Source organism: Sminthopsis crassicaudata, chromosome 3 (assembly GCF_048593235.1).
Source record: "Sminthopsis crassicaudata isolate SCR6 chromosome 3, ASM4859323v1, whole genome shotgun sequence".
Classification (NCBI taxonomy): domain Eukaryota; kingdom Metazoa; phylum Chordata; class Mammalia; order Dasyuromorphia; family Dasyuridae; genus Sminthopsis; species Sminthopsis crassicaudata.
Window position 1 is genome coordinate 393,471,586 of NC_133619.1, and position 6,996 is coordinate 393,478,581.

A 6,996-nucleotide genomic window follows, 5' to 3' on the forward strand; every position below is an offset into this window, starting at 1 on the left:
TTTTCTTTCTTATTTTTTTGATCTGCATGTTCTTGTGCATCAAGATAATTGTATGAATGTATATATATATATATATATATATATATATATATATATATATATATATACACACATATATTGGATTTAACCTCTATTTTTTAACATATATTGAAATTCATACCATCTAGGGGAGGAAATGGGGATAAGGGTAGCAAAAATTGGAAGGGTCTATGTGGAAATATTATCGTTGCATATGTTTTGCAAATAAAAGAAATAAATAAAAAAGAGAAAAAATAAAAAAAAATGAAGATTAGAAAAAAATACTATGTTGTGATCCACATTTAGGATTATGCTGGAGATTGAGAGCTTGCTCTCTGTGGTTTGTAGTTGCAATGGAGGTCTCACAGCTAGTCTGATGCTCCACTGGCTTCCAAATCAAAACAAAGTTGACAAAATTGCTGTATTTTGCCTAAGACCCTCCTTGTAGAGTTCCCTGGACTGGAGGCCACTCCACCATGAATCCTTGCTTTGCTCCTCTGCTCAGTTGGCTCTCACCCCCCATGCCATATTGAGACAGACCTTTCCTGAAGTTCTTCCAAAATACCTTCTGCTGGTAATTTGAAATATTTTCAGGTTGTGTCACTGCAAAAATCTGTTTATAGCCTTGATCTAGTGTTGATCTGAGGGAAAACAGGAAGAGCTCAAACAAAGACCAGTCTATTCTCAGCCAACTTGGCTCAATGGACCCCTCTTTCCCAAATATTTTCTTTAAAGGGTCACATCCAGCTCTAACATAAGGTTTTTTAGATCTGATGCCACCATGAGCCTCATCCTTGACCTGGAAGTTCCTAGAAACCTACCCACTATAAGAACCCAACCATATATGATTGGACTACAAAAGATGTTCACAATTGGTTGCAGTCTTTTAACATGAATTATCCACTGGACTTGTCTCTTATTGATGGCTGGCAACTGCTTCACCAGATAGACAGTAATGGAGGGAAGAAAGGCTCCTTTATAGAGGTTTCTTGGGCTGTATCATTAAAGTACTAGAGCTTTTAAAATTTTTCTCAAAGTGGTCAGTGGAAAATATGAAGTACAAGCACTATGAAGCAGTGGAGTCTTCATCCTCCTACTTTCCTTAACCTTTCAACTTCCTCCCACCTCAAGTCACTTCAAAGGGCATGAGACTTTTCCAGCAAGGCAATCACAGAAAATCCCCAAATTTCCTTTCTTTTGATATAATCAAAATGTTGAGGTGTATTTTTTTCTGTGCTCTTTACAATGAGAGATCATTGTCCCAATGATGGGACATAGTGGCTCATGGTGCAATCATTTTTGCCCCAGTATGAGAAATCAGAAAACAAAACAAAACAAAACAAAAATGTCATCAGGTTTTTCAGCGTAGACTTCAAACAGCAATTTCCAGTGCTTCAGTGAAGATACTGTGGGCAAATATTTGCAGAGCTGTACTTCCTTATACTTGAGAGCCTCTAGAGATCCAGGCAGTCCTCAAACTATGATATCCATTGATAACACTAATTAGAATCAAATGTTACCATTTCAGATTAAAAATTGAAAATGCTTTTAGGTTTTTTCAGAAGCAATAGCCATTAGATTCCTTCCCTTAGAAAACATAGTTCATGGATAATAAATGCATTCACAAGCTCAAATTATTCTATAAAAGCCCTCAATTTCTTCTTGTCATGTGGAGTTATTGATTTAGCTATGTAGAGAATGGAAGAATTATGAAACATATTTTCCCTTCTTCAGATCTAGAAACAGCGAATCTTCTGCCTGTCCTGGCTAGTGAAAATTGGAGCCCAGTGCCATTGCTGTGAGAAGAATCAAGGGAGGAACTCTATCCTTGCAAAGATCAGCTGGGAAACCACTCTGAGAATTTTGTCATCATGTAAAATTTGGAACATTTGAGATACATGTCTGCAGTATAGGCTAGGAGGATTGTTTTTCCTGTGATTTCCAAAGCTGCCCTGGATTTCTTCATCATATGGTTTTCTCAAGAGTTTAAAGCCTCAAAAATAATAGAGGCAATTCTGGAAAAAGAAAATAAAGAGAGTATCAAGATTAGAGGAATTTGTGGAAAAGCTATATATTGAAGCATTCCCTCCAGTTGTTTTTTTTTTTTTTTTTTTTTTTTTTTTTTTATTTAAATTACAGAAGCTGTTCTTCCACTTTGGCTATTTTGAGGGTCATTGAATTCCCTCTATTTCATCTGCTGCCAATTCTATGGATTCAGATTATTCATTAGTTCCTTTAACTAACTACATTTACCTGGTAGGAATGCTATGGTTCAAAAGCCTCTCCCATAAAGAGGAGAGGCTCTCAGTTTGCTTTGGGTGCATATGAGTGCTCATTCGGATTCCTTTTATTCTTTAACTGCAGTCTTTAGTTGAGGTTCTCTTTCAGGTCCACTCTCCAAATTCTTTGATTAGTAAAACTCTCCAGCAGATAAATGTACAATTCTCCTGCATTAGCATAAGTGAGGAAACTGAATAAATCTTTAAAGTCAGTGAGGGGGAGGGGTGGAGGGGACAATTTTATTCAAGAAAACTAAATAGATGTCATTGCTTATGTTATGAAGCTGAGATATAGGAACAGTGAAGCAATATTCATCACTATGGGCAGGCTACTCTGAGAACTTCAATTCATTTTTCAAAACTATATGGATAATTTTTTTCATTTGATTTGAAGGTATAATTGATCATTTGGATTCGCTAGTTTGGTTTTCTTTAAAAGTCAGATCAGTCAAAGTTAACTATTGCAAAGCTAATCATGAGTTAAAATGAAATACAGATGAAATCTACAACGCTGCATGTATGATTATGTGTATGAAAGCCAAAAGTGGTATCTTTCATGAATTTTTATGATTTTAGGATACAACAATGTATCTAGTGTCACAAAGTAGGCAGCTGGTTCAAGGGGTGCTTTGGGACTTAAGTGACAAAGCTAATATTGAGAGAATTTTACAAGAAGCTATTGATGTAATGGGGAGATGCGAAGAACTTATTGACTGAGAGAAGGAGATAGTTCATACCTGCTATCTGTTCTGGAAGTTACTTTAAGAGAAGTCCATATTATTTAAAAATCCCTAGTGAACAAAATTTCTGGAGTATGCCTGAAAGGGGATCACTGGGAAGACTTCTTTTTATTTTCAATTTTGTTTCCATCTCATATACAGATATAAGTATTTTGCAAAATTTGTTTGAATTGCAATTGTATTAGGACATCTGTTGTTAAGGTATATGTTTCCTTGGAGAAAAATACAATGCAATCAATATATCAAACAATTTTATAAAGCAAAATAGAAACATGGAGGGAGCTGCCCCATTTTGTACAGTCCAAATTGTCTTAGACAAGTTACTGCTCTTAAATTCTATTTCTTTCCCCTTTACTTATTTTTGGGTTACTAATGGAGATTTAAAAAAATCATTGCTCATAAGGATCCTAACTGCACAATCTTACAAATGCACCCCCCTTTTTAAGGTCATCCTTTCATAATTTCCTTTTGTTTAAAATATTGATTAAAAAAGCCAAAGGGAACACCTGGTTTTTTGTTTGAGGAAGGACCCTTTGGTAAAAGACTGTAATTTAATGCAAATCATCTTTTTAGCTCCCTTTTTTGTTTTGTTTTTGAAAAAATTCATTAGGACATTTTAAATTGTATCTTATCCAAACATCCCTTTATGGGTTCAAAATAAGACCTCTGTTCTGAGCCTTGCACAGTTCTGATTTATTTCCTAAATGCCAAAATCATCTCTTGGAATACAATTCAGAACCAAATCAAACATGTATAAGCACTGACTATGAACTTGATGCAAGGATACTGCTTCTTTAAAAAAATAAACAAATAAACAAACAAACAAATAAATAAATAAATAAATAAATAAATAAATAAATAAATAAAAAATAAATAAATAAATAAATAAATAAAAATATTTGATTCTCCTTTAAAACCAGGCCATGTCTTAGCCCAGTCCATGGTCTGTCCTACATTTAACAATTTTGAATTAAAAGTGTTCTTTTTGAAGAAAAGGCCAGGAAAAAATTTTGTATGCTACAAATTTTAGATTTCTGTAACAGGGCTCTCCCATTTGCTAGGCCATATATAAGCTTGCCCCAGTTTGGGACTCTTACAGAAGTCCTCTATTTGAGGCCAGATGAATTTTCATTTTTTTCAGCACCTTGATGTATTTTGAAAGCTCTTCACAGTAGGTCAATATGTCAAACACTGAACAAAGATTCCAGTTTCTTTAAGAAGGTTTTTGGTACATTTTCCTGACTAAAAAAACTCCCCCCCCCACTTCTGTCTGTCCGCATATGTGTCCCTAAGGTACTGCTCCCAGGCAGTTCCTGACCTTGGAGCAACTAATAAAGAAGGAATGTCTCTAGAAAATCAGACTTATCTCCTCTATAAAAGCCAGTAACCACTAAGGGGTGAGGCAGGCAAAGGGCAGTCCATGTCTTCTGCCCTCCCAAATCTGGGCCCTTCCCTGTGTGCCTTCATCACGCCTAAGTCCTCCTGATTCTGGCACCCCCTTACTGATGAGCATCCCCCTCCTTCCCCAACGTTAACTCACTCCTAGCCAAGGAGGGATTCCTATCAAGCATCTGTTCCAGAAGCTCACATTCCATGTGGCCGTTTGCCATTCCGTGATCGTTCCATTACAATAGTCAGCAGTTAGATTAGAGCTGCCTGATGTTCAACCAGTCCTTTCCCGCGGTCACACTGAAATCTCAATGACTTCAGCTTGTTCCCCCAAAATAACCAGCCTGCTGCGACCTCACATCACATGTTCACTGCACTACTGGTTTTGCCTATAAACGACTAATACTTCAATTTCTTTCTGTCAAAATAGCCTATGCCTCTCTGTCATAAATCCCCCTTTACAATTCAAGCCAGGACTTCAAGTCAAATTCAATTGAGAGCAGCTGCCATCAAGTCCAAACATTCCAGTGAGGGCTTTCAAACTGCCTTCTCAGAGCGCAACCATCCCTCTCCTCGCCACAGGACAGTGGTGGGCAGGGGAGCACACAAACCCAAAGGCTGCCGGCCCGCTCTCATCAGGCAGCTGCTCTATCTAGATGAAAGCCTAATTCGCTAGCTCTGTTTGGAAACAGATCCCAGCTCAGTCCTCTCAAATGTCCGAAGCCCTAAACATTGAGACATCACCAGCCCGATGGGCTCCCCTCACAACTGGACTCCAAGGAAGGGTTTCACTTGAAAAGCCATTATCAGAAGGACTGAAGGCACCTGGACCTCAGTGGCTGGGAGTTGCGGCACAGCCCTTGGCAGGCTCAGTAAACTGGGCTCGGGCACTAGTTCTGATCAGTTTGGGATTTCAGAAATAAATTGGAGCTCGCTAAGCTGGAACTGCAGTTGTCATTACTTGGGAAAGGCCCTTTCTTCCCCCCACTTTGGACAGTCTGCCACACAGTTGCAGACGAAAGGTAAGAGTGCCCTTTTCCTTGAGAGCAGTCTTCATCTGGGGACCCTGACCCTTGTTCTTTTGCCTATTAAGTTGCTGTGGTTGCTTCTTCCTATCATTTCCAGCCTGGGAAAGTGGACTGTCAGTTTCTCTCCAGCAGCCACCTCCAGCTTCTATGTTACCTTTCAGGCTGCTGTGCAGACAATCCCGCCACTTGTCTTCTCCCCTGCTGCCAGGCCCAGGAAGGGAAGTGTCCTTTTCTGCCAGATCTGTTCCTTCGCGTCTGACTATGGACCTTCTCCCGGGCTGATCTGCTGAGTTCAGCCTCCCAGTCTCCTCGGCTCCAGCTTGCGGGACAAGTCCCAGAGGCTCGGAGTTGCCCGAGATGTGGGTGGCCCCTCCTCCAGAAACGGAGAGCAGCGGCGATCCAGACCAGGGGGCCCCGAACTAGATCCCAGACCACGAAAGTGGCTGCTCCAACCGTTCCCAGAAGCTTCCTCACGCTCCTCCTTCCCCCACCCGGAACAAGGGCTGGGCAGCCTCTTGATGAGCATGAATCGGTCCTGGTTCGAGCCAACTCGGAGCTCAGAGAAGGACATCTGGGAACCGTCCCCCAGATCGAACCCTTTTTGGAAACAAGAAGCTGAGAAGTACTCACCAGTCCATGGACTTTACCTACTGACTGACTCAGTGAAGGAGCTGCTCCAAGAGAGACCCGCGTGACGCTTCCCACATGATTCAAGTTTTGCATGGGAAGTCTTTATACAGCACCTCAGTGACAGGGATGTGACCTTGCATAGTGGAAGAAGCTGATGGAAAACCTCAAGTCGCTCCTGAAATCTCAATCATCTGGTCATCTGGTGTGGACATTCTTGCCAAGGAATTTTGGTTATTCGGTAAATACAGAAGCAATTTAGAGGCGATTTCTTCATATCTCAAAGGAGCAAGAAGGGGGAAAAGCCTCCCAAATGTGGGTGGTATTGTCCGAAGACTGCTGCAAAGAGGGGTATTGAAAAGAGCCGAGAAGGACAAAGAAATGGATCATTTCTCAACATCTCAGATAGACGAAGGTTTTGGGGATGCAGGAGATCTAGTCGGGAACCTGATTAACTTTGATAGCATTATAGCACAGTAGAGAACTATTGCTTCAGAGGGTAAGATTTTGGAGCAGAGATCTCAATGCTTACAACAAACAGGTCTACAACAGAGACAAAATGTTTTCCAAAGTACTTTGTCATGTCAAAGCCTACACGCTCAAAAGAAGTCTGCTGAATGAAGTGGAACTCTGACCACTATCCCCCTTCTGGGAAAAGCGAGAACCCTGGAACCAGACAACAGCGAAGGTGGAATCTAGAAATGGATCATCAACTACTGCAAATACAGAATAGTCTCAGAGCTCTTCAACCTGTATCTTCCTCCCTTCTGCTTCAAGTTGTGGTACACCAAAACCTCTCTCTGAAGGGTTTAAACTATTGCCTCCTCAATATTTTCCAAGGATGATGCTGCTGCTGCTGCCTTCATTGTTTATTTTTAATTATCATATTTTATCATGAAAGCTTTTTATTTTCAA

The 6,996-nt window shown here is 40.2% G+C and overlaps 1 long non-coding RNA gene across 1 annotated transcript; it reads right to left on the minus strand.

The window, feature by feature from the left end:
- Nucleotides 1-883: 883 nt before the first annotated feature.
- Nucleotides 884-6,259, minus strand: LOC141562204 (uncharacterized). Its single transcript, XR_012488176.1, has 2 exons — nt 5,609-6,259; nt 884-2,033 (listed from the first exon to the last, which is right to left on the minus strand). It is a non-coding gene; the product is annotated as an uncharacterized LOC141562204 (long non-coding RNA).
- Nucleotides 6,260-6,996: the final 737 nt, after the last annotated feature.